We start from the raw sequence: 27629 nt of genomic DNA on the forward strand, positions 1-27629 counted from the left end.
TCAAAAAGGCAACAGTGTTGTAGAAAAATAAAGCAGTCGCTACTCATCTATATTCCCTTATTCCTTTCAGTAGGATTTGGCTCTAAATTTGCAAGACACGATCTAGGCTTCTTGCCTACCAGTTCCATGATCCTGTTGAAGGGATGTAAGTAGAGTTCATCATTAAGATTTCCTGCTTCTGTTCTATGCAAACTATGGCACGCTGAGCTTCTGCTGATGGAATTTCAGGTGCTAAGAGAGGGACCTTCAAGTTCACCCACAATCCTGAGGCAGAAATCTGTGGGTAAATGATACCTATCCTGAGATGATTCTGGTTCTGTCCCTGAAGTGGCCATACTTCACTGTGGGACCTAGAATGAGATGTTTCTTCCATGCTTGGCCGCAGTACTCTTGTTATAAACTATGAGGGGCAAGAGTCAGGCCTCAGCCAAACCCAGGTCCCATTCTGCTGTAGGATGCTATACTCCTATACGTGGCCAGGTGAGGGCATACTGGAAATGAATGAGCATTACACAGATGAGAACATGTACCATTATCTTTATATTACTTATTACTATTTCTTCCACACAGATTCCACCTCCTTTTTGCACAGTAAGATTAGACATTTTCCTGCCTTTTTTGGCTACTTTAGAAACTCTTTGGATTTATACATTTTTTTCCCGCATTTTCCCTTTTTCCAGGAGTCAGCAAATTCTCTGGAAGGTAGGTTATGAAAATAACCTATAGAATTTCACTTTCTATTTGTCATAGGGTAATTTACACTCCCAGGAACGAGAGCTTGTTTTTTATTTTTTCCTTCACTACTAGAGTATCAGACAAGGAATCATGTGTTTATTTCTCATGATTTGGGGCTCCAAATTTTTTTGAAATCCTCTCACTAATATTCTTGTCCCTGAATGGCTTCAAGTTCTCCAGCTTCCTCAAATCCTGCTTAGCATGTATGACATGCCTCATCACCACACGTTTTTTCCATCTTTTGATGACTTATTTCAGCCTATGGGCCTAAAAATCTCTATGTTAAATTCAAACATTCTGCATTATTGAACAATATAATGAAGCATTTCAATATTAAAAGTCAAAGAAACAATGATGGAGAAATTAAGTACTCAATGGCAAGAAGGGTACAGTAAGAAATCCGAAAAATATAAATTTAAAAAATTCAGTTTGAGTGTGGTGGCTCATGCCTGTAATCCCAGCACTTTGGGAGGCTTGAGGCAGGAGGATCACTTGAGCCCAGGAACTTGAGACCAGCCTGGGCAACACAGGGAGACCCCACCCCTACAAAAAAATGTTTTAAAAATTAGATGGGTGTGATGGGTGTGGTGGTACATGCCTGTGGTCCCAGCTACTCAGAAGACTGAGGTGGGAGGATAACTTGAGGCTTCAGTAAGCCATGATCATGCCACTGTACTTCATCCTGGGTGACAGAGTGAGACCCTGTCTCAAAAAAGTAAGAGAGAGAGAGAGAGAGAGAGAGAGAGAGAGAGACAGAAATTAATTTTTAAAAAATCAAAATCTAGAAATAGTATTCTACAAAATCTAGACGTACATGACTTTCTAAAGTTGGATATGTGGCCAGAAGTGGGCAGTTGAAGTTTTGCTCAATATTGAGCAGGTGTTAATATTATGAAGAATATTACTCAGACCAAGAGATGTCCCCTTCCAATGACTGGGAACTGTATTACAAACAAAAATTTGTCATGCCCTTTCTGGATGTAGCATTACAGAATTAAAAGAACTTTCCCATTTCTTGGCTTTTTCTTCCACAGATGGAGATCAGAAACTAACAGATTCTAATTTTCAGAACTGCACAATTCATGGAAGTGAGTAAATAAAGTTCAAATTTATAAAAACCAATCATCATGTCAAGAATCCATATAACAAGTCATACCAGTACATTAGATGAATTGCAAGTATTTCCACCAAAAAGTGAGCTCCAAAAGAATGAAAACATAAAAGATTTTATCTACTTCAATCAATCATTAATAGTTCTGGAAAACTATCTCTATCCAAGGAGGTGAGAAAAGGCCATAAACACATAGTTCAGATCAAGACCTGACCCTCATAATTGAATAAGAATGTTAAAATCCAAGACTCTAGAGTTACTTAAATATATTACAAATATTAAAAATTGCCACAATGAACAATTCAGCCCCCAAAACATTGAGCATAGCTAAGATGCTTAATAGCAAACAAAATAACTTTATATAAAGCCATCTGCTGAACACTGCTCCGACAGGGTCAGAGAAAACACTAGTTAAACCCAAAGAGGAAAACTAGACATGGGGAATTGGCAACCCAAAAAGGTAGGAGCAGCAGCAATCCATACAGAGGGATGAAACTGGAGATAAGGACTCCCCTGAAGACACCCCCTCACCTTTGTCCTAATTGGTCACCTCAATAGCCCACTTCGGTGACATCTCACTGTAGAAACACAGTCCTTCTACAAAACCCTTGGCTAAAGAACATTAGGAAACAGGGTGGGGAATGGAGAGAGAGTAAGCCATTGTCACTATAATTAAGTTAGATCTGCGAAGTAAAAGGAAGGAGTGGACCTGGCCAAATACACTGTTGAGAGGGGCTGCATTAAGGTACTATTTTTATTTTTTTTCCCCCTGCGACGGAATCTTGTTCTGTCGCCAAGGCTGGAGTGCAGTGGCGAGATCTCGGCTCACTGAAAGATCTGCCTTCCAGGTTCACACCATTCTCCCACCTCAGCCTCCCAAGCAGCTGGGACCACAGGCACATGCCACCACACCCGGCTAATTTTTTGTATTTTTAGTAGAGATGGGGTTTAACCATGTTAGCCAATTAAGGTACTTCTAAGTGATGAGATCACCTCTATATGGTTCCCAGCAAAAAGACCTGCTTTTCCCCTCATATATGAACATCGTTTCACATCCAAGAAGACACTTATAGAAACCTTGGGATAATAAATGCCACTAAATAATTGAATGTCGACCCCTTAATAACAAGTGGAAGGTGTGGAAGGAAGCAAGGACTCAGACACCTACCTCTCCAGAAACTCTGGGAGCATCCAAAACTTCACAACAACTAGGTTCTGATAATGATATTATGTTGAAAAAAATGATCCTTAGTTTTGAAAAAAAAAAAAGGGGATAATGAATGTAAACCCTGGTGTAGGATGCCAGCTATAAATATCTGCTATCTCTGTAAGTATCTGCTGTCACCAGTTGATTTCTCATTTAATGCTTCCCTCTCTTCTTCCCTTAGCAAACTGTAGAGTCACTTTCTGTTTGGTTGTCTATCACACTCTCCTCTCCCGCTCTCCCTGACAACATCCACTGAAACCTGCCACTGTGGTTTGTTAAGTGATGTCAGGGCTCATTAAACAATACCATGAAGTATGGCACCTTGCCATGCAGAGTACTTTAAAGTAAAGGAGACTGGAAGGGCTTCAAAGGCAAGGTCTCTCCAACCTTCCTTTGCCCTCCTTTCTACCATTCCCCTTTCTCCACCAAGGTGTGTCATAGAAACTACAACTCCTCTTCCCCAAAGAAAGCCATAAAACCTAGAAAAGGTTACTCTCTGACCTACCTCCCCTAAGATCAGGTCATAAGCCTGTTGTGCCAGGTGTCCTGCCCCATAACCAGGGCAAAGGAATGCTACATAGAGAGGCCAAGAACAATGTGAACAAACAGGCTTTGCTAGGTTCTCTCCCACACTTAATTACCATCAAATTATATATACCCTTTTTGTCCAATCACATTTCTGTTTGACTGTCCATTCTTCATCAGTCCTAAGCATTAAAAAAACAGAGGTTTCCCTGGGTCGTTGGTTCTTTGTGTCTGAAAGCTCTCGGGTCATATAAAACTTTATTAAATAAATTTTTTATGCTTTTCTCTTGTTAGGTCCTTTGTTACAGGGGTGTCAGTCATGGACTCTGAAAGAGGTGAGATAAAAGTATTACTTTCTTGTCCTGAGAGTGGCTTGCCTGTGTCTGGCCCTCAATTATTAGTTGACCTATTTGATTAATATTTGACATTCTTTGCCTGCATATTTGTGTGACTGAATCACACATATGTGGTGATGAATGCAGCTCTACTTCATATCATGTTTCCTTGCCTTTACCTCACCTGATTCACTCCCATGATAGTATCAATACATCTCTTGCCTTTCTCAACCCAAACTGCATGAAAAGATGTCTTCAGATCAGCCAACTAGGGACCATCACCTGGTCTCCAGCTTGGGCCAGGCCTGACCTCATCCTTATGAGCACACTGAACGTCGACCCCTTACTAACAAGTGGAAGGTGTGGAACAACTGAAACTGCTGGGGTTTGCTGCATCCTAGAGTCAGCCATAGCAGAGTCACCCACATGGACAGGTGGCCTCTGGCCATTCACACTCATAAAGTTCCTCATAGATTCATCCTATATTTTATAATTTCTTGGCCACAACCAATAACAGGGGCCAGAAACAGAGCACAAGATAAATACACTGCTCACATCAAAAAACTTTTGGAAAGAATTCCTTGCGGAATAAATTGGAATCTATCCCCAGGTTGTAAATAAAACCTCATTTACAAACATAAGACCTCATTTCCTCCTTTATAAATAAGATTTTACTCCATATTCTTTTCTTGAAATGGTTGGAAATAAAAATTAATCATGTACATAACCTAGTTTTGAAGTAAAAAATATACAGAGATATAAATGCAGTTTGAAATCTTATAATTTCTATTTTCAATCATACCAAAGAATTAAGAAATGATGTGAAAGAATTACATGATTATTTCTTATGTGCTAATAATATGTTATTAACTAGGTGGCATATATTCTAAGCATATTAAATACATTATCTCATTTATTATCCTTTTTACAATTTCTAATTGACACATAATAATTGTACATATTTATGCAATACATATGATATTCTGATACATGTATACAGTGTATAATAATCAAATCAGGTGATTGGCATATCCATTGTCTCAAGCATTTCTCATTTTTTTGTAGTGAGAACATCCAAAATTCTCTCTTCTGGCCATTTTGAAATATGCAATAAATTAGTATTTACTGTACTCTCCTGTGCTATAGAACAGTAGCCCTTAGTCCTCTTGTCTAATTGTAATTCATGTACTCTTGATGATTTTGTGAGGTATACATTAAAATTTCCATTTTATAGATGAGGAAACGAACATGTTCATACAGTTAATACATGGTAAAACTAAAATTTGCAACCTGGATTGTCATCAAGTCTGGTTCAAAAAAAAGAGTTAAAGTTAAAATAGTTAAAAATAAAGGCATGAGGTAGTGTTAAAGAGGGAAAAAGTAATCAAAGTAGAGAAGATTGTTCTCTTCCAGCTGCTTTAAGACTCTATCTCCAATACACTGACTGAAATGCCAGCACATTTGAAATCGTGTACATGTGACAGTCCTGGCAGAAGCATCATCCTAAAGAGTTGTACCACAAAGGTTCAGGCGAGGCCATAAATAGCAGTACCTGCTCTGGGCGAGTGACTTCACTTAAACATGCCAAATGAGAAAACTTGGTTTTAATTCTCAACCTGTATTATTGTGCCAGAAATATTTCAAAAACAAGAATTTGAAAAAGTATGGCTTTTGAGGATCTCTCATTAATATCCACTAAAATTATCCACTCTCCTCTTATCCCTCTTAGGGAACCAAGCACCTAAAAACAAGTTGATTTCCCAAGGCGGCAACTGACTTAGAGTAAAAATGTAAAGACGTTATTTCTAGTATTGGAATGCAGTGAAAGATCACAAAGCTTCAGAGGGCAAACCACATGTCATGTAAATACCACTGCATAAGTACCACTGCACACTAACCCACTGAGCTACTGAAGCTACTCAAACCACAGATAAGCAAGCAGGAGACTTTAATCTTTATAATTAGTCTCATAAAAAGACCAATTTTTAATAAACTTACTAAAAATACATAATTTTTATAGTTCTAAAAGAACACATAAAGATTATTTTATAATTATCAATTATAAATATTGATTATTTATATAACATAAATAGTAATTATTTCATAATTATCTTTATAATTAATCTTTATAAAAAGAAGAGCAGCGTTGGCTTTTTGACGTGTAAACTTTTGTACAGTTCGTGCTAATGAATTTTGCTTTCCTTCATGACAAATTCTGGAGTTGCCTGCCAATTAAAGAAATGGTTTTCTAAAGACACAACTTTGGATATGGAAAGATGATGGTGAGTTTTTGTGCAGTTAAACACTGACTTTAGTGTATTGCTGCATCAGCCTTATCCCTAAAAATCCCAGTAGTGATTTGGAATCATCTAAAGGGTTTGGAAACCTAAAGTACCCATGAGCAAGACGAGCGCCTGAATATGATTGATTATGATGTAAAGCAGCAGTTCTCAAACTTCAGTACGTACTGAAATCAGCTGAAGGGCTTGTTAAAATACTGATTGTTGGGGGTAGGGGGGATACCAGAGTTTCTGAGTCAGTAGGTCTGCAGTTGTGACCAATAATTTGTCTAACAAGTTCCCAGGTGATGCTGATTATACTGATCTGGGAACTATGAGAACCACCAGTGAAGACAAAAGGGACATAGATGGTCATCATAATGTACTGCAATTATGGATTATCAACTGGTCATATAAAAGCATTATCATCCAAGTTCTACAAGTGTTCTTTCCAGAGATAGCACCAATCCAGGAAGATGGTCACATTTAAATATGAAAAAAAGAGTAGTAATGGGATAACTTTTGAGAAGTTCTAATGAAAAGAAATCTATTAGAACTAACTAGAAAGACTAATAAATTGACTAATTATAAATACATGACAAACTCATACACATAGGTCAAAATACTTAATCGAAGTATTTATTTGTGAATTATTTCCCTTCATTTCTGGCTCCTCTGTTTCAAGCAGGCAGCCAATTAATCCTCCTCCCATTCCCCTTCCCTTGGACTTGGATGTTCCCTGCAGACAGCTGGCATGCCTGACTTTTGTCTTCACTGATACCAGATCTCCTAAAAGAAATGACACTAGGAAAAAAAAAATGGGGGGAGCAGGGCTGGCAGTGCCAGCGAGGAAAATACCCATGGCTAGGAAAGGAGAAGAGGAGGAAGGTTCCTAGGATTTCCTGGTAGGCCCCAGGTGGGGGAGAGAAAAACAAAGAACAGGGTCCCTCTGTCTAGTTAAAGATCCTGTGGTCCCTTGGTATGAACTGCCCATATCTTCCTGAGGCTGTGAGGTCTGACACAGCAGCCTCCATGATGTAACAAATCTTTGCCCATTTTCTAAGTATCAAGTAAGAGCCTCAGTGACCAGAGCAAGGGACAGGAGGTTCCATAAAGACTGTCACTGATGGCTTTTCCTGTCAGTGCAGATGGGTGGGGAAAGGGTGGGTTGCTGGCCTGAGACAAGATCAAATTTCACTTAAAGAAAATAAACAAGTAAAAATATTTCTTGCACACCCAAATTTGACTACAATTTTGTACCTACATTTTATTTTATTATTTTATTTTATTTTACTTATTTTTTAGAGACAGGGTCTCACTCTGTTGCCCAGGCTGGAGTGCAGTGTTGTGATCAAGGCTCACTGCAACCTTGATCTCCCAGGCAAAAGTGATCTTCCCACCTCAACCTCCTGAGGAGCTGGGACTACAGGTGCATGCCACCACATCTGTTTTTATTTATTTATTTATTTATTTATTTATTTATTTATTTATTTTTATTATTATTTTTTTTAAAACTTTTTTTACTTTTTGTGTTGCCCAAGCTGGTCTGGAACTCCTGGGCTTAAGCGATCCTCCAGCCTCAGCCTCCCAACGTGCCTGGATTACAAGTTTGAGCCAATGCACCCTGCCTTGGTACCACTTTTTAAATAATATTCAGTGGTGGCAAAAGAGTGAGCAAATGGGCTTCTTGAATCCTGCTGATATGAGCATGAATGCATATCGAAAGACCTACAATTGTACTGACACATTAATCCAGCAATTCTACTTCTAGACATTTGCTCTAATTAAACAATTAAAGATATACAACAAGATCTGGCTCTAATGATGGTCTCAGTAGTGCTATTTGTATAAATGGGAGAGCCAGGTTAAATGTCCAACAATGAATTAAAGTAGATTGACAGCAGAGCATTATTTTCAACTACTAACTATATTATAAAAATATTTTGTTAGAATCAAAGTATATTACTAATTCCTGTTAAATGAAAGAAACAGGTGATAAAATACCATGCAGAATACTATGCTCTTTTCATTAATTATGTGCCTATAAATATGTGTATTTATTTTTTAACTCAAAATATATCATGGACAAACAAATTGAATGCTATAATTTGCTGATTTTGACAAAAAAAAAAAAAAAAACGCTTCACAATTTACATCCATTTGAGAATAGTTAGATCTACAGAAGCTCCTGGGTGGGAGAAATTTCCTGCTAAGGGGGGATAAACTGTTCAGCCTGTTCCAGCACCGGCTTCCACTATGGCAGATGCCAGTAATAGTAGAAAGGAAGGGGGGAGAAGTCAGAAACTTATGTTATTTAGGCGAGGGAATGCTATGTCAGGGGCACCAGCTATTAGAGGTACTAATCAATTTCCGAAGCCTCCAATTATGATGGGTATGACTATAAAGAAAATTATGACGAATGCATGGGCTGTAACAATAACATTATAGATATGGTCGTTGCCTAGTAGGTTGCCTGGTTGACCTAATTCAGCTCGAATAAGAAGGCTTAGAGCTGTGCCTATGATTCCAGCTCATGTGCCGAACAGTAGGTAAAGAGTTCCAATATCTTTATGGTTTGTTGAGAATAACCAACGGTTGACGAGTATAGGTGGGGCAGGGTGGGGGAGGTAAAATGGCGGAGTAAGCATTAGGCTGTAAATCTAAATACTTTTGTCTTGCTAATAAATCACTTCCAAACTTTGTACTTTAGATTTTAAATCCCCTCACCCCCAATTTTGTCAACTATATGCTGAGTCCCTCTTCAAAGTACTCTACAAACTGAGGGGGCTAGGGGGAAAGGAAAGTTGTGGAGGTGGATTCCTAAAGTGTTCCAGAAAATGATACTGCTGATTTTGCAGTCTTAAAATTCACCTCCAGGAACACAGCAGAGAAAGTTATTTGCCTCACCTTGGAACACCTTGGAAACCTCATTACTAAAAATGATACCATATACTCTTATAGAGCACATACATCGTGAGGTGTCATGGAGAGTATATAGAATTCCAACCATCAAATTTGGTAGCAGTGCTTTATGTTGTTTCTGCAAAATGCAATAATGTCTTCTTAATTCCCTAGGCTGGCATGGCTCACTCGGCGTCATTTATTTAAGGATATCTACATTTTCAAACACTGTTGGGTGCAAAGCAGCCCCATCAATCACTGTGACAGGCTACGTTCCTCTCCAGTTTATCTTCCTGTATATTTCGTGCCAGATTTCGTTTGCAAACCTCCAAACGGGGGAAACATGAGTCTTATTTAATCTTCACAAATATACACTGATATTGTTAGACTATCATTTGCCGTCTGAACTCTCAGTCATTAATAAAACGTTGGTTAAACAACACCCTACCCACCTTTTAACTGCAATACTCCCTTGTGTCTGTTGAACCCTTAATGGATGACCTGTTTTAAAACCTGGGGGATATTTTATGCATATTGTAATTTGTGTGAAACTTGTCACTGTAGAGGATCTTTTCTCTTTCTAACATGGACAGGTTTGTTTATTTTAATTTCCATTAGTGTCTTGGAAGACAAAAATGATGAATGATGATTCTGAAGCTACAGATTTCACAAGTTAGAGAGTTATAGTGGATGCGTGCTTAGTTTAGCCTATATCATTTTATTAGAAGCACAAACCACCACACCATTGGGGGTACATGAAGACCATTTCATTTCAGTTCAGATTTTAGAGCCCATTTCCAAGGTTACCTCAAGTGTATAAAGAGAAAAAGTAAATAACTGGGTCATAAGCAGATAAAATGGACAAAGCATATACTGGGACAAGCAGCAGCAGGACAAAATTACACCTTTTATTAAGTCTTCCTTCCTCTACCTGCCCATGTGATCTGGCCCAGCTTGAGGGAAGAGAATGAGAAAGTGTGGCAGCTGAAAGCTCACCAAGGGAAAGGATAGTAACAGACTGATTTTTCATTCCCCATCTTTGGCAGCAGAGGTAAACATTTTAAGATACCTGCTTTAGTATGAAGACATGCATTTTTAATTGTGGTAAAATATACATAATGTAATTTATCACCGTAGCCATTTTTAAGCATTCAGTTGTGTTGATTACATCCACGGTTTTGTGCAACCATCATCACTATCCATTTCCAGGAACTTTTTCATTCCCCATACTGAAACTCTGTACCTATTAAACAATAACGCCCCATCCTCCCCTTTCCCAGGTCCTAGAAACCTGTAATCTACTTTTTGTCTCTATGAATTTGCCTGTTCTTGTTACCTTGTATAAGTGGAATCATACAACATTTGTCCTTTTGTGTCTGGGTTATTGCACTTAGCATAACGTTTTCAAGGCTCATCCGTGCATTGTATATAACAGAATTTCATTCCCTTTAAAGACTGAATGATGTTCTGTCTTATTGATATACTACATTTCGCTTATCCATTCATCTGTTGATGGACATTTGGGGTGCTTCCACCTTTTGGCTATTGTGAATAATGCTGCTATGAACATTGGTGTACAAGTATCTATTTGGGTTCTTGTTTTAAATTCTTTTAGGTATGTGCCAAAAAGTGAAATCGGTAGGTCATGTAGCAATTCTTTGTTTAACTTTTTGAGGATCTGTGAAACTGCTTTCCACAGCAGCTGCTGAAGGTAGTTTTTACATGTGCATTTCAGGTTACAGTGAAGGTCAAAAATCGACCAATTACTGAGTAAATATGGGCAGCTCTGAGTGATAGTTCAGGGTGAAGTGTGGATTTGAGTCTCAAAGTGATCTCTTCGCTCTCAGCTCCTTGAATCCCCCAATCCTACTGTGTTGGGCAATTTACCTGCAGAATTACCTCCAGCTGCAGCCTCCTGGTGATGGCAGGGTGGTCCATCTGGAGCGGCCGCTGCAAAGACGACGCCGGCTGCAGAGGGGTAGGCGCGTCAGGGCTGCGTGCGGAGCCGACGGGGGCCAGGGACAGGCCAGAGGCCCACTCCCTACCAAGTTGGCGGGGCGGGAGCCCTGAGTTCCCGGGTGCAGCTGCAGCCGCCCAGCCACAGCTCAGGACCCAGGAATCCCTGCACTCTTGGGGGCCTGGGAAGCCCACCTGTCGCTGCAGGTTTGGTGCCTACTCCCGCCCCCGGCCTCTCCTGACTCCCAGTGCCCACTCTGATTTCAGAGCAAAGCTGTGGCTAAGCCCAGGCACTGCTGCCACCTGGCTGCGTGTGTGCACACTTGAGGCAGCACTGACATGCCAGCCCCCTGCCGCCTCAGCCCCTCTGGACGTTGAGTACCAACGAGCGTGGGAGGGAGGCCAGCGGGAGCAGGCAGCTTGGTGTGGGCTTGGGCACGAACGGCCTGGGAGCCGTGGACGGCATGTTGATGGCGGGAGGCAGATAGGTTCCCGGGGAGAAAGGGGTGGGTCCCTGGTGAAACCCCACCTTCAAGTCAGGGGCAGCCTGAAGCCTGGGAGCCAGGCTGCCAGTTCTGGGTGGAGTCCATGACCCAGAGAGAATTTATGGTGTTCCCTCCAGGCTCGCCTATGGCTACCCATGGACCAATCAGCATCCACTTCCTCCCTTCTGAGCCCATAAGAAACACCCTGAACTCAGCCAGACTAACAACGATGGTACTAACAGCTGTGGGAATGAGCTACCCATTTCAGGTCTCCTCCACTGGTCGGGATGACCTGCCTGTTGAAAGGAGCTAACCAATATGGGTCTCCTCTCGGATGAAAGCTGGCCACTTATCAGGACGACCTGCCTGCAGAAAGAAGCCATCCACTATGGGTTTCCTGAGAGCTGTTCTGTCACTCAGGGGAAGCGCCTCTCCATTTTGCTCACCTTCCAGTTGTCCACATACCTCATTCTACCTGGATGCCAGACAATAACCCAGACCCACCAGATGTCAGGACTGAAAGAACTGTAACATAAACAGGGCTGAAACACGCCCCGCCCCCCCCCCCCCCCCTTGCCACATTGCCAGCGACGAGAAGGAGAGAAGAGCTGCAGCCCTTTGGGGAGCTCAGACCTAGGGCCTCCTTGAGCTAGGGCTGTGACACCCTCTTTGGGTCTGAGGTTCCTGACGTCTCCAAGCTTCTGGGTGCCACCACATTCCCCAGCGCCCACAGCGGAAGCCATTTGCAGTGTGCCTGGTCCAGCTGGAGCCTCGCATAGAGCTGGCGCCTGTGCAGGCACCTGGAGCTGCCCGCCCCACCACCGCCTGGCTGTGCACAGTGGCCAGACCCTGAGCTCCCTCACATACCCTTCACTGCTCCGTGCCTGGCTCACCCTTGGCAGGTGTGGGATCTGGGCTGGTAGCGCGAGCGAAGTGCAGCCTGATGGGCCGAGTGGGCAGAACAAGCCCCAGCAGGCCCAAGCAAAATTCGGGCAAAGGCACTACCAGCCTCAGAGGTTTCTGGCTGGAAAAGCAACACCCTAGAGATCCTGTGACATTGGGATCTGGGATGAAGATCATGAACTGCAGGACTCAGGATGGGGAACTCACAGCCAGATCCAGTTTTGCTGCCGCTACTTTTGCCCGTAATCTACTTTTTGTCACTTTGACAGGGGCATCTGAATTTGCATTATCTAGAATCTCTACCATACTCCCTAGACTGACTCTCTATCTATCTATCTATCTATCTATCTATCTATCTATCTATCTATCTATCTATCTATCTACCTACCTATCTATCTACCTATCTACATTTTATCCTTAGCTCCTTGTCTTCCTTTTTACTTTGGATGCCTTTAGAAACAGGCCCTGAGCAAAGAGTTGAGCACAAGTAGTGAGAGAAAGATGCCAATAAAATAGTATGCAGGTGGGCAGGTGACTGCTGGGGCAACTAGAGCTCAATGCTGCTGCGCATTTCTGGGACATTGTGTAGAACATGCCTCAAAATTTTACCAAAGGGCAATTAAGCAGGAGTAGTTATTCTCCAGCTCCCAAAAGTAGCTCACCAAAGCCTCAAACTCAAACTCCTGAGCTCAAGTGATATTCCGAATACCTGGGACTACAGGCGTACACCACTATGCCCAGCTAATTTTTAATTTTTTTTTTTTTTTTTTTGTAGAGACAGAGTCTAACCTTATTGCCCAGGCTGAGGACTGCTTTAGAGAACATTAATTCCCCAGCACATTCAGCCTGCCTTGTGCAAAGGGCCCTTCCACAGTTCTAGAAAACCGTCAGTCATGGAGATGCAGATGTGGTCAGTCAGAAGTCTGCTGGAGTACACTGAAATGTCCAAGATACACGACCAGGGTATTTTTTTTTTTTTTTTTTTTTTGAGACAGAGTCTTGCTGTGTCGCCAGGCTGGAGTGCAATGGCGCAATCTCGGCTCACTGCAACCTCCGCCTCCTGGGTTCAAGCAACTCTTGTGCCTCAGCCTCCTGAGTGGCTGGGATTACAGGCAGGTGCCACCACATCCAGCTAATTTTTGCATTTTTAGTAGAGATGGGATTTCACCATGTTGGCCAGTTGGCCAGGATGGTCTCGATCTCCTGACTTCATAATCCACCTGCCTCAGCCTCCCATTTACCTCTTGATGTAATCACTCAATGAGCATTTATTTACTGCCTCCTATATGTATCAGGCACTGTGTAAGGGGCTGAGGATTCAAAACCAAATAAACCTCTTTTCCTGATATTGTTTCTTTGTCTTCATACACTTGGCATAACCGTGGAGATAAGCTTTTGTACATAAACTGAAATGAAGTGGTCTTCATTATAACGATTGGTGGAGGATGATGGTTTGTGCTTCTGATAAACTAACTTGAGAAAAGCTTAGTACCTCCACTGTAAAACTCTGACTTGTGAAACTTCTTTCGTCAGTGGTTCTCAAAGTGTGGTCCCTAAACTAGCAGTATCAGCCTCATCTGGGAACTTGTTAGATATCAAAATTCTAAGTCCTTCTGAGTCAGAAAGTCTGTGGATGGGCCTCAGAAATCTATATTTCAACAAGTCCTCCAAATCACTGGAGAATTCATGATAAAGTTTAAAAAAACACTCTTCTAGGAAAACTGACCAATGAATTAATAAGTCTCGTGCAATCTACTTCTTGAGACACTGCAGAAATACAAAAGAATATCTTCTGAATTAGAATGAGAATTTAGGAAGGGATTCCTGGAGGATGGGTAATGCTTCATCTAAGTTCTGAAGGAAGAGTCTATAAGAGGTAGCTAAATAAAAAAGTGGGAGAGGAGACGTGGCAGTTAGGTTGAGGGCCTTCTGGAAGAAAGCCTTCCGGAATTCTGGCACTCACATCCTCCTGGATGAGTGCAATTTTCCTCCTCTTCCCTACTGCCTTATGTGAACTTGCTCCCCATGCCCTGTGAGCCAGCAGGCTAGCATTGTCCGGCTGAAGTCCTAATCTTGGTTTCTCGGCTTCCTCTGTAGCAGATATGCTGAATTATGTGGAAGGTCACTGTGACATCTGAAGCTCCCTAAGGAAATGACTCACCACCATTCATGAGTTCTTCCTTGCCCATTTCTCCATCCTCATTACTTGCCATCCTCCTAAGCACCCTGCCTCTGCACAAAACAAACCTTTTTTTTTTTTCTAGTTATTCCAAATTTCATGCTCTTTCTGACCTCCATGTATCCTGTAAGTTGTTGTCTTTGACGGGACTGTCCACCTTTACCAGTCATCTGATGGCTAAACTCATATTCACCCTTTACATCTCAGCTCAGCCATGGCTTCCTCCATAAGACCTTCCCTTGACCTTCCAGGGAGGTAGGGTTCATTTATTCTCCACCTAACAAACTTCCATATCCCTGTCACAGCAGGTAGCCCAAATTGTTGGTACAGATGGCTATCATTAGAGAGACAGATCCCAAAGCAGTGATCACTTTCTATTCATTGTTACACCCTCAGTGCTAAATGCTGACATCCAGTAAGTGCTTAATAATAAAAGTAACACTTATCAATTGCTTATAATATGCCAGACCTTGCTTGTGGTACTTTGCTTGGACTTTGCTAATTCAGTAGATTTGGGTGTCTAACCCCAGCATTGCTCCTCACTCCACTCTGGGTCTTGTGCATTAGAAGACTCAGCTCTGGCCCTCCTCTGACTGCCCTTCCTCCTACAGTGATACTTTGGATCCAGGGGACTTGCCCATCCAGAGCCCAGGTCCACTCCTTGGCTCTAGGTTTTCGGGCCCCCAGAATTCTCTATCAAAATGGCCTTGAAGCTACTTCCAGGGCCTTTCCAGGCATCGTCCACTGCTCTTGCCTCCAGGGGCAGTCCCCTAGGTCTGAGAAATGGCCTCAGTCTCCCTTTTGCTGGGGATGTGGATGTAGCTGAATATATGGGCCAGGATCTTCATGCACGATCTGGGAGGCCCTTGTAGTGTGAAGAAGAGCTTGAGAAGAGAGGAGGGCCAGGCCTAGAGCTAAGGTCCATCTTCCCCAGGCCACCACATTCCAACATGGGACTCTGAGGAGCTCAGAATTCTACATTTAAACCCAGACCCTTAAACGTTGAAGGTACATTTGTCAAGGCAGGCAGACAACAAATAGTTTATTCAGCAACTTGTTGGGGTAATTCATAATTTTGAAATATTTAGATATTCAGGCTCCATTTATACTCTTATCCTGAGACCCACACATATTAGGGGTGAGCCCATTCACTCTCACAACAATTTTTTTTCTTTCTTTTTTTTTTTTAAATTAGAGACAGAGTCTCACTGTTGCCCAGGCTGGTATTGAACTACTGGGCTCCAGTAATCCTTCCAGCTTGGCCTCCAAACGTGCTGGGATTACAGGCATGAGCCACTGTGCCCGGCTTAAACTTTTTTCAAAAATAGATATTATTTCCCAACCACCACCACCAGCACCACATTTTATGACTGAGTAAATTAAGGCAAATATAGATTAAGTGTCTCATCTACACAGCTGAGAAATAGTAGAGCTGTCATTCAAACAGCCATTTGGCTCCAGACCACACACTCATATCGCCACAGTGATTGAAACATGATAGCTGTTTCACAGACTTAGGACAGAGCCCTATGTCAGGAACACCAAAATCAGATCTGGTAGACATCAGAGTCTGTTAAAGCTATGGAAATTAGCACTGAAGGCCAAAAGCAGAAACATAATAAGACAAACAGATAGACAGGCCTATAATAAAATGGAATAATAGGTGAAAACATTTCCTCTTCCTGAGAAACATTTTTAACCCAATTAAACACGTAAAGATGAAAGAAAAGGTCTTTTTCTCCTGAATCTTTCTGCGTTCCCCCACTCCTACCCCCACTGATGCCACATTTCTGAATCTGCTGCACAATATAAATCACTGTGTAAACCAAATCATTAGGGTTGCCAGGTGTTCAATTTTGAACCAGACAGTCTGGTATTTGAGCTTTCTGCCTAGGAAACAAATAGAGAAAATACCAGTAATTTTTAATTAAGTCTTGTTATTATCATGTAAAGATGAACTTGCAGGAGAACATTCTCCCTGGCTCTTTGGGCTGCACTTGACTCTGAGCCTGATTTCTACTAAGACATCAGTGTCTGTGTAGGCCACACTGAGTGCCCAGACTGAGTGCCCTAGCAAGCTGATGAGCTTGGCTCTGAATGTGTACTGGAATGTTCTTACTGGTCAGGCCCATGCAATTGTGCTAGGTCATTTTCTTTTATTGATATCTCCAAAGCTCCTTCAGCAATTGGCAGAGTTCCCTGGGTATATTTAGAAACAATAATAATAATAAAATAAATACATAAATAAGTAAATACTCAGAAGCACATTTGGATGCAGGCAAATGATCCATTGATTAAGAGTCATATGAGTTAACTAAGCCCATAAGTCTACTCATAGCTATTGAATAGGAACAGACAGTAAAAATAAAAAATAAATGTTATTATATCATTTACAAACACAGAACATCATTCTCAAGTAAAATTCTGAGTCCCAATTAAATCTGGCTCTAGTAACAAGATGCTAGTGTAAATATGTTAAATTAGTGTGGAAATCTATGATAAGAGAATAGCTAGAAATCCTTACATTTTGAGGGAATAGTTTATATGGTATTCATCAACTTTCCAAATTGTTGAAAACAAAAGCATTTGAATGGGAATTAGAAAAGAATCTTATTTCCTTAAAGAACTTTGTTTAACCTTAAACCATGGTAAATGCCTTTTATTTACCACTGGATACTCAAGGAGTTTTAATATGTTCGTGTACATTCAGAGGAAAGAGACCAGGGAAGCTTTTGTTTTCAGAGAACTAATTAATGTTCCCCTTTGGAGGACTGTCCAGGAAATACTAGTCTACCACAGTGTAACTTCAGTTATGAATTCTTTGTCAGCTAGGTAATAATATTTTAGTTGCACACTCTTCTTGTGAGGCCTAATTCCTTATAACAGAGGAACATACAAACAGAGCATGCAAACGTATCCCACTAGAGAGTTGCAACACAGAATTTATCTTCATGATCCAGGCTTTCCCTTTTTCTGCCTCTCACCAATGCATTACCAAATAAGGAGTGGCTCTCAATGGGTTGAGGGGGATGAATTTTTCCCCCTACCCCAGGAGGACATTTGGCAAGATCTGCGTACAGTTTTGGTTGAGAGGTGCCAATGGCATCTGGTGGGTAGAGGCCAGGGATGCCGCTAAACATCCCACAATGCACAGGACAGCACCCCAGCCTCTCCCTACTCCATACCAAAGAATTATTCAGTCCAAAGTGTCCATAGTGCAGAAACTGAGAAACCCTGCTGTACAGATCTTTGGAATAGATAATTCAGGCCATTTGGGTTGTTAAAACTATCAGAAATGATAGTGTAGATCTATTGGCTGGTGTTATCAGGAGCCTCTGAGGACTGGGAAAGGAGTAGGTAGAGAGGTAGAGAATTTTCATCTGTGCCCTCCCCTACTTCCTTTTTTTTTTTTTTTTTTTTTCCTTTTCCTATTTGTAACATTAAGCAGCAAATTAATTCCTGAGAATAGACCTATTTAGGAAAGTGACACTGCCCAGGCTTCCAGGTCTGGTCAAGGAACTCGAGGAGACCATCAGAGCTGCCTCTTCTGAAGCAAGGAGGTGGACACCACCCAAGACTTAGGCTGATAATATAGGAACTTTGTACTGATTCATTGAACACACAAACACAATCCAATCTCTCTCTCCCATTAATGAGAATTTTTAAACTGATATACAATAAACATTATAAAATATAATTCTCAAATTTTCTAAGATGGAATAATAGGGATTTTTTATTGTGAAAATAATACCCCCACTGTGAAAAAAATACTCTTCAGGTAGTTATATTTTTCTTAAAATTCCCAAGTTTGTAAACAAACAAACAAACAAACAAACAAAACCAACATGGGAAAGTCACCACACTTGAAAACTCAGAATATCATGTTCTGCGTGTTTTGTGTTTAGCTAATGATGAGAAATCTTCTTTTGGTAAAGAATCGTAATTTAAACCTGCATGCCATCCTCATGGGGGGAAATAAGAACTCCCTACAAATTCTATTTATGAGGAGGTTGGTACCTTAGACAGAGGCTCATTTCCCTTGAGGGAAAAGCAATCTCTTGATCGATGGAAATCATTTTTCAGCAAAATATCTACAACACTAAACCTGTTAAAACTAGTTCAATAGTCTGTTCCAATTCTTGTATTAAATAGTAGTATGGAAAAAAATTTTTATGTCAGTGGTAATCTATAGTAACCACAGGATAGGTATAGAATTATAAAGAAGTTAACTTTGTATTATTCATTTGTTTAGAGAAAAATATGTTTTTGAATATTAAAAATTTATTTTAAAAATATAATATGAATATAAAATGCAATATAGAGTATCACTTAAAAATTCCCATATGTTTTAACAAATGTTTTTGATTATGATGTTTATATTAAACATCTAATAACTTGCTGACACCATTTGAAACCCTACAAATCACTCAAAAATTAGGTATATACTCAAATAAACCAAACTAATTTAGATTAACAGGTTATTCTAAGAATACATATTAATTTCCTTCCTCTTCCCCTTCCTCTTCTTCCTCCTCTTTTTTTCTTCTTCTCCTCCTCTTCTTCTTCCTTCTTGTCCCTCCTGTTAAAATTCATGATTTTAAAGCTGCTTAATTCTCTCATCTAGATGGAGACTATAAAATAGTAACCTCAAAGAGAAACTTTAAGGATTAAGTAGTGAATAGTAGTATTTTTTAATGCCTAGAATATGGCATACTTTCAATAAATCTCTTTTGATACTAAACTTAGTTCTACAGAGTTACTGCTCTTTGGACCAGAATGATGTAGGGTAGGAGAAATAAATCTAATTAAATTTTATCAGTAATAAAGGTATCCACTATTGAGGACCTATGAGGTCCAGTTTACATGCTTCTTTAATCATTGTGAAAATTCTAGGCTATGAGTAGGATAGGACCTGCTTACACTTATTGAACACTCACACGTTAAATCAGTTAATCCTCACAGGAGGCTTTCAAGGTGGTAGTACATTTATCCCCATTTGACCAATGAAGACACCACAGTTCATGGAGTTCAGCCTGTGTGCTCCAGTGAAAATGTGTGAGAAGTGATTTTTGATGTGTTCCTTGGGTGATATGGTTTGGCTGTATTCCCACCCAAATCTCATCTTGAATTGCAGTGCCCATAATTCCCACATGTCATAGGAGGGAACCCATGGGAAGTAACTGAATTATGGGGACAGGTCTTTCCTATGCTGTTTTCATGATAGTAAGTAAGTTTCATGAGATCTGATGGTTTTCTAAAGGAGAGTTCTCCTGCACACGCCCTCTTGCCTGCCGCCATGTAAGACATGCCTTTGCTTCTCCTTTGCCTTCTGCCATGATTGTGAGGCCTCCTCAGTGATGTGGAACTGTGAGTCCATTATAAATTGCCCAGTCTTGAGTATGGCTTTATTAGCAGTGTGAGAACAGACTAATACAATGGATCATCAACGGGGTGATGCTAGCCTACCCTGTGATGCTTCTACGTGATTAGGAAAGCATACCCTCTCTGGGAAGACATATCTAAGAGCCAGGAGTGAGGGCTGGAATATATGTAGCTCCTAACCTTTCTCCATAGGGGACATCTATGAATGGTGGCCCAAATAATCCTCTCAGAGTTTTCTGAAGACATAAATGTCCATTTAAAACTCAAAAATATTTGAATGAGCTTATATTTCCAGTTATAGAGGTTCTAAGTGTCTCTTGGGACTTTAGCCCAAGGCTTTTCCTTCTAGAGCTGCCTTCTTAATACTCTGTGCCACTTTTTAGCAAACGATGGCATCATGACACTAGAGTGTACCTGAGGGAACTTAAGCCTGACCTGGGCATGTGGCCAGTACGCATCCTCCAAGGTCTTGTAAAAGTAACTGCATCACAGGTATAGAAATTATGGCGCATGACTCTATATGACACACTGCAAAAGAAAAAATTATAGAGAATATATATATATATATTATATATATATATATTTTTTATGGAATGCTTCACAAATTTCTGTGTCATTCCTGCACAGGGGCCATGCTAATATTCTCTGCATCATTCCAATTTTAGTATATGTGTTGCCAAAGAAAGCACTAGAGACCATGTAAATATCAGAAGTTGCCAGGCGTTGGGCAGAGGAAGAGATGGCTAACTGCAGCACATGGCATTTTTGTAGTAGTGGACTATTCTGTATGACACTGTAATGGTAGATACATGTCATTATGCATTTGGCAAAACTCATAAAGCTATGTAATGAGAAGAGTTAATTGCTGCTTACTTGTCATTGTGGAGAACCAGGTCATCTTGTCTTCTTTAGAATATATCACCAGTGTGTGCAAGAATGCTCTAAAATTCTGTCGTGAATGTCTGATTTAAAGATTAAATGTGAATGAGACTGTCACATGAATATAAGATTTCTAAGTCATGTTCATAAATTGTATAGACTATTCTGCTTCAAATAGTCTCTTTCAAGTAAAATTCCATAAAATATGTTCTATCCAACTTTAATGATACAAAATCAAAGTCTACCACCAATAAAAACATCAAAAAATATTACTAGGAACAATGAAAAGAAAGCCAGGAAGTGGAGCTTCTCTGACATTAGATCCTCAATACTTCAGACTGTGAATTGGTATTTAATGTGCAGTTGCCTACATTGGTAGGAACCTGCAATTATAGGTTAATTAGCTAAAATGTCTGTCATGTTTGTGTAACATAGGGATACAACCAATGTTGTATACAGCAACAAATAATAATAGCTTCATAATTGCAAACACTCACCATATTTGAGGTAATTCTTTACTAATAAATAAAATAGACACAAAAAATATTGGAAAGGATCACATAATGCAACAGTTATTCCTGCTAACTTTGCTTGTTTGCATGCACAGTAGCAGATGTATGGGCACATAAATATATGTATTTATTTTCTTAATTGATAGATTTTTTTGAGTGATTTTTGGCTTACAGAAAAATTGAGCAGAAAGTACAGAGAGTTCCCATACACTCCTCTCCCCTCTTTCTCACTTTCCTCTATTATTAACATCTGGCACTGGTGTGGTACATTTGTTACTGAACCAGTATTGATACACTATTATTAACTAAAGTCAATAGTTTACATTAGGGTTCACTCTTCATGTTACATAGCTCTATGAGTTTTGCCAAAAGCATAATGACATGTATTCACCATTACAGTATCATACATAATATTTCACCACCCTAAAAATGCCATGTGTTCCACCTAGCCATCTCTTTGCCTGCCCAATGCCTGGCAACTTCTGATATTTTTATTGTCTGTAGTGCTTGCTTTGGCAACACATATACTAAAATTGGAATGATACAGAGAATATTAGCATGGCCCCTGTGTAGGGATGACATGGAAACTTGTGAAGCATTCCATGAAAAAAGTACATATATACACACACACACACACACACACACACATATATGTATACATATATGTATATAGTCTCCTATGTATATGTAAATACATATATACATATGTGTATATATAGAAGACTATATGTGTATACATATATATGTGTATATAGACAGTCTCCTATAGTTTTTCCTTTTCCAGAGTGTCATATAGAGTCATGTGCCATATTACACCACTTCCGTCAACATCAGACTACATATATGACAATGGTGGTCTTATAAGATTATAATACTGTATTTTTACTGGATATTTTCTAAGTTTATACATGTTTAGATACACAAATCCTTAGCATTGTGTTGTATTTGCGTATACTACTCAGTACAGTAACATGTACAAGTTTGTCACCTAGGAGAAATAGACTATACCAATATAGCCTAGGTGTGTAGTAGGCTATACCATCTAGGTTTGCAGAAATCACTCTGCGATGCTCTCATGATGATAAAATTGCCTAACAACGCATTTCTCAGGACCTCTCTCTATTATTAAGTGGATCATGACTGCAGTTGATAGCAGACAATACGTAGCTTTTTCAAATTAGCTTCCTTTACTTGGCAATATGGTGAATCTTCTTTTGACTTTGGTTTTATTTGAGACAGAGGCTTCAGGAAACAAATATGATCACAATATAGAGTAATTTTCAAAACTCACGTAATTTTTTTCAGATAGATCTTATGGAAATTTCATTGAGACAGCTTCTAACTCCTCTCTCCTAGTGTCTCAAGCCATTTATCCATAATCCTTAAAGTATAGATAGAAGTATCCCAGGAAAAAATGTTGATAAGTCCTTCCTTAAGATGACCTTTCAGGTGAGGACTTGGGAAATCAAGAGAACACAGTAGTGGCTTCTCCTAGATTCCATGAGATGTAAATATCCACATGAGATTTTGCAGCAGAAGTAGGCAAACTATAGTCTGCAGGTCAAATCTAGCCTCCCATCTCTTTCAGTATAACCCAGATGCTAAGAATGCTTTTTATAAATACGCACTTATGATCAGTTTGATGACAGGAAAACTAATTTTGAACAACAATTAAGCAAAATGTTACCCACCCAAAAATGATTTCATCCTTTTCATTACTAGAATAAATTTTCTTTCTTATTTACTAGTTAATATTTTAAGTATTATATTCAATTATTATGTTTAATTTCATCAATAAAATGTTTGTAAAAATTTGTTTTCTCTCTTGCTAATCAGTACCTACACAATATCCTCAATTTTACCTCTTGGTGAACAAAAACTAAAATACTTATTCTTGGCCCTTTACAGAAAGTGTTTGTCAATCCTATTCAAGAATAGTCAAATGGTCTCTAACTTTGTTTTTCTTCTTCTCCCCTTCATTTTTTCTTTTATTTGTAATATGCCCTCATCTAACTGTATCATTATGTTCTAGAAGGCACAGTTAGTATGATCTGGACTATGAAGTAATGAAAAGGTTTAAAGAACTCCACCCTTGGGCATTAAAGAAGGAAAGCTGTCTGTTAAGTCAAGAGTCTAGAAAAGGAGGCCATAAGTGGTACTAGCTTTTCCAGGCTTTGGTAAATATAGACATCTCTATTTATTGTTGTTTGTCATAATCTCTCTGCTTCTCATATGGGCCAGCAGGGGTGTAGTGGAAAAAAGCTTTGCAGTTAGACAAACCTGCCACCCACCAGCTTCTGGACTACAAACAACTGCTCATCCTCTTTGCATTTCGGGGTTTTAAATTTTGTTTTGGCTTGTTTTTGACTTATAAAAGGGGTTATTTCAATGACTGAATGATACAACGTTCTTACACAATAGAAGCTCATAACTTTGTGTCGTTGTAAAGTTTTAGGTCCTAATGAGAATTAAATGTTTTCTTCCTTTCTTATTTCTAAGAAAACTCTGTGTGTGTTGTGTGTGTGTGTGTGTGTGTGTGTGTGTGTGTGTGTGTCTGTTCAAAGGCAGAAGGGAAAACTAGAATAATAGTCCCATTACACCTCCTGGCTTAAAGGAGAGCAAACCCAGCAAGGCATCTATATTCGACTGTTCTGTGTTACTATAAAGAATACTTGAGACTGGGTAATTTATAAAGAAAACAGGTAAATTTAGGCAATAATTCTGCAGGCTGTACAAGCATGACACCAGCATCTGCTCAGCTTCAAGGGAGGCCTCGGGAAGCTTTTACTCATGGTAGAAAGCAAAGGAGGAACAGGCACGTCACATGGTATGACGGTTAATACTGAGCGTCAACTTGATTGAATTGAGGGATGCAAAGTATTAATCCTGGGTGTGTCTGTGTGGGTGTTGCCAAAAGAGATGAACATTTGAGTCAGTGGGCTGGGGAAGGCAGATCCACCCTTAATCTGGTGGGCACCATCTAATCAGCTTCCAGCGAATATAAAGCAGGCAGAAAAACGTGAAAAGGAGAGATGGGTCTAGCCCTTTAGAATATATATATTCTTTTTTTTAAATTTTTTTTTATTTTTTATTACTATTATACTTAAAGTTCTAGGGTACATGTGCATAACGTGCAGGTTTGCCACATATGTATACTTGTGCCATGTTGCTGTGCTGCACCCATCAACTCGTCAGCACCCATCAACTCGTCATTTACATCAGGTATAACTCCCAATGCAATCCCTCCCCTCTCCCCCCTCCCCATGATAGGCCCCGGTGTGTGATGTTCCCCTTCCCGAGTCCAAGTGATCTCATTGTTCAGTTCCCACCTATGAGTGAGAACATGCGGAAAACAGTATGGCGATTCCTCAAGGATCTAGAACTAGATGTACCATATGACCCAGCCATCCCATTACTGGGTATATACCCAAAGGATTATAAATTATGCTGCTATAAAGACACATGCACACGTTTGTTTATTGCGGCACTATTCACAATAGCAAAGACTTGGAATCAACCCAAATGTCCATCAGTGACAGACTAGATTAAGAAAATGTGGCACATATACACCATGGAATACTATGCAGCCATAAAAAAACGATGAGTTTGTGTCCTTTGTAGGGACATGGATGCAGCTGGAAACCATCATTCTTAGCAAACTATCACAAGAATGGAATATATATATTCTAAACCTGTGCTTAGAGCGCTCTCTCTCTCTCTCTATATATATATATATATATAGATATATCCCTTTCATACACATATATATGATATATATCCTATTAATTCTGTCCCTCTAAGAGAACCCTGACTAATCTAGTAAATTGGTACCAGTACAGTGGAGTTGAAAAGACACTCAAAGATGTGGAAGCAACTTTGGAACTGGATAGCAGGCAGAGGTTGGAACAGTTTGGAGGGCTCAGAAGAAGACAGGAAAATATGGGAAAGTTTGGAACTTCCTAGAGACTCATTGAATGACTTTGCCCAAAATGCTGAGAGCAATATGGATAATAAAATTCAGGCTGAGGTAATCTCAGATGGAGATGAGGAACTTATTGGGACCTAGAGCAAAGGTGACTCTTGCTATGTTTTAGCAAAGAGTCTGGTGGCATTTTGCCCCTACCCTAAAGATTTGTGGAACTCTGAACTTTAGAGATAATTTAGGGTATCTGGCAGGAGAAATTTCTAAGCAGCAAAGCATTCAAGAGGTAACTTGAGTGCTATAAAAGGCATTCAGTTTTATAAGGGAAGCAGAGCACAAAAGTTTGGGAAAAGTTGCAGCCTGACTATATGATAGAAAAGGAAAAGCCATTTTCTGGGGAGTAATTCAAGGCGGTTACAGATATTTACATAGGTAGTAAGAAGCCTAATATTATTTCTCAAGACCACTAGGAAAATGTCTCCAGGCCATGTCAGAGAACTTCCCAGCAGCCCCTCCCATCACAGGCCCAGAGGTTCAGGAGGAAAAAGTGATTTCATGCACTGAGTCCACGGTCCCCAGGCTGTGTGCAACTTAGGGACTTGGTGCCCTGTGTCCCAGCTGCTCCAGCCATGGCTGAAAGAGGCCAACATAAAGCTTGGGCTGTGGCTTCAGAGGGTGTAAGCCCCAAGCTTTGGCAGCTTCCACATGGTGTTGAGCCTGCAGGTGCACAGAAGTCAAGAATTGAGGTTTGGGACACCTCCTCCTCGATTTCAGAAGATGTACGGAAATGCCTGGATGCCCAGGAATAAGTTTGCTGCAGGGGTGGTGCCCTCATGGAGAATCTCTGCTATGGCAGTGCAGAAGGGAAATATGGGGTTGGAGCCCCCACACAGAGTCCCTACTGAAGTACCACCTAGTGGAGCTGTGGGAAGAGGGCCACCGTCCTCCAGACTCCAGAATGGCAGATCCACTGACAGCTTGCACTGTGTGCCTGGAAAAGCCACAGACACTCAATGCCAGCCTGTGAAAGCAGCCACGAAGAAGGCTGTACCCTGCAAAGCCACAGGGGCGGAGCTGCCCGAGGCTTTGGGAATCCACCTCTTGTATCAGCATTACCTGGATGTGAGATATGGAGTCAAAGGAGATCATTTTGGAGTTTTAAGATTTGACAGCCCCGCTGGATTTCAGACTTGCCTGGGGCCCTTTAACCCCTTTGTTTTGGCCGATTTCTTCCATTTGGAATGACTATATTTATCCAATACCTGTACCCCCATTGAATCTAAGAAGTAACTACATTGCTTCTGATTTTACAGGCCCATAGGCAGAAAGGACTTCCCTTGTCTCAGATGAGAATTTGGACTGTGGACTTTTGGGTTACTGCTGAAATGAGCTAAGACTTTGGAGGACTGCTAGGAAGGCATGATTGGTTTTGAAATGTGAGGACATGAGATTTGGAGGGGCCAGGGGCAACATGATATGGTTTGGCTGTGACCCCACCAGAATCTCAACTTGAATTGTATCTCCCAAAATTCCCACGTGTTGTGGGAGGGACCCAGGAGGAGATAATTGAATCATGGGGGCTGGTCTTTCCCATGCTATTCTTGTGATAGTGAATAAGTCTCACAAGATCTGATAGGTTTATGAGAGGTTTCTGCTTTTGCTTCTTCCTCATTTTCCCTTGCCACCACCATGTAAGAAGTGCCTTTTGCCTCCCAACATGATTCTGAGGCCTCCCCAGCCATGTGGAACTGTAAGTCCAATTAAACCTTTCTTTGTTCCCAGTTTTGGGTATGTCTTTATCAGCAGCATGAAAACAAACTAATACACATGACAAGACAGGAAGCGAGAGAGAGAGAGGCAGTAAGTGCCAGGCTCTTTTAAACAACCAACTCTTGTGTGAAGGAATAGAGCAAGAACTCACTCATTACTGTGGGGAGGGTACCAAGCCATCTAGAGGGATCTGTCCCAGTGTCCCAAATACCTCCCACTGGGCCCCACTTCTCACACTGTGATCACATTTCTACATGAGATTTGGAGGGGACAAACATCCAAACCATATCAGGATTGACTGTAGCAGCTCAGAACAGGAAAGGACAGTCAGCAGTCTGAAGCCCAGGACAGTTACAGAAAGAAATAAGGCACTTTGAAGGGTCATCTAGACGGAGAAGTTACACACCACACCCTGCTGCCCTCCACCCATAACATGTGATTGTATTTTCATCATTTATTTTCATGACTGTTATAATACTCTAAGTATTCAAGAGAGAAGGATTTTCATTAACACCCAGAAAGTGAACTGTCCTTGTCTAGAAACAAGA

General features: G+C 40.5%; 1 protein-coding gene and 2 non-coding genes across 5 annotated transcripts in view; 1 reads left to right on the top strand and 2 right to left on the bottom strand.

Annotated features, from left to right (window-relative positions):
* Nucleotides 1-27629, bottom strand: part of MACROD2 (mono-ADP ribosylhydrolase 2) — a 2100238-nt gene that overhangs the window by 1011492 nt on the left and 1061117 nt on the right. The window lies entirely within an intron of this gene.
* Nucleotides 20581-20687, bottom strand: LOC116270846. Its single transcript, XR_004179154.1, has one exon. It is a non-coding gene; the product is annotated as a U6 spliceosomal RNA (small nuclear RNA).
* Nucleotides 21893-21999, top strand: LOC116270844. Its single transcript, XR_004179152.1, has one exon. It is a non-coding gene; the product is annotated as a U6 spliceosomal RNA (small nuclear RNA).

This window comes from Papio anubis, chromosome 16 (genome assembly GCF_008728515.1).
Source record: "Papio anubis isolate 15944 chromosome 16, Panubis1.0, whole genome shotgun sequence".
Classification (NCBI taxonomy): Eukaryota; Metazoa; Chordata; class Mammalia; order Primates; family Cercopithecidae; genus Papio; species Papio anubis.